The sequence below is a fragment of the Triticum aestivum genome, chromosome 7D (assembly GCF_018294505.1).
Source record: "Triticum aestivum cultivar Chinese Spring chromosome 7D, IWGSC CS RefSeq v2.1, whole genome shotgun sequence".
NCBI lineage: Eukaryota > Viridiplantae > Streptophyta > Magnoliopsida > Poales > Poaceae > Triticum > Triticum aestivum.
The window spans coordinates 73,838,211-73,839,425 of record NC_057814.1 but is presented as its reverse complement, the minus strand read 5'-3'; positions in this window follow the sequence as shown (position 1 = coordinate 73,839,425).

Here is a 1,215-nt window from a genome sequence, read left to right as displayed (position 1 = left end):
GGGGGGGGGGGGTCTCCTTTTTATTAATACTAGCAAAAATGCCCGTGCGTTGCAACGGGAGATAGAAAAATAGCTCAGGTCCTTAGTTAAGACCCCCTCCCCGGCGCAGATCCACGTCCTCTATTTCAATGCGGCATCTCATCCATACCATATCGCTGCTTATTTCCCTTCCCTCTGTGCCGTTGGCATGTGTAGAACACATAGTTTACGATGTGATAAACATCTCTAACAGACATTTAAGTGTGTAGGTTCCAGAACGTGAGACTTTTACAATGTCAAGAACATAGTAAAAATCGTTGGCCATAGCTTGCAGCACTTGCAGGGAGGAGGAAAGGAGGATGAAGAGGTGGATGGGACAATGGTGCGGGTGCAGCCGATATCGATGATGATCTGGTGATTCAGGAAGGAGGCAAAGGCAGCATGGGAAGGGTAGATGACTTAGGAGAAACACATGGGTGGGGGTGGGATAGGAGGCATTTGATAAAAATGGCACACATTTCCTTTCATAGTACACTTTTCTTTGTCTTTGACAAAAAAGGCACACGTTTGATATATAGTTGGATAAAATGACACAACTGAGTCCTCCCTCTATTTTGAGATGTGGGACCACCCGCCATATTTCTTTGAACAATTTTGCACTTTGTCAATTCCTTTACACTGGCTTAGTATGGTTCGATCAGAGGCCATCGTAATTGGTTGAAGCGCAGGTGTTGTTGTGGCCTTTCCCGGCGCTCCACCCGCCCCACACACTGCTACGTCGCCCCAAGTCTTCTCCCGCGTCTCCAAGACAATTGCTGCCAAAATTTGGATTGCATCAAAGACAAAACACTTCAACCATACAATGCTACAGGCAGCAGCTACAACCACCCATTGTACACAGCAAAGCAGCCAAAGCAAAACATCAAGTCAACTATCGCAAAACTGTAGAGGTAAAAAAAGTAAAAAAAAATAGTTGTCACGACGAGAAGCCACTGTGCAGCTCCTCTCTTCACTACCATTCCGCTCATAAATTGTCTTCGCCCCCCTACTCTACTGTCGAAATAAAGTAGAGAGCTTTGATGGGAATAAGAGAAGCTTACGATCTTTGCTTCTGAAGAAAAAACTCGATGCCCTTCACAATTGCATATGTGCAGTTTACAGTAAAGCGAAAACTTAGTTATAACTACCAGGAAGAAAACCACAATCAATAGATAAGCTAACAATGCAGCTATGAAA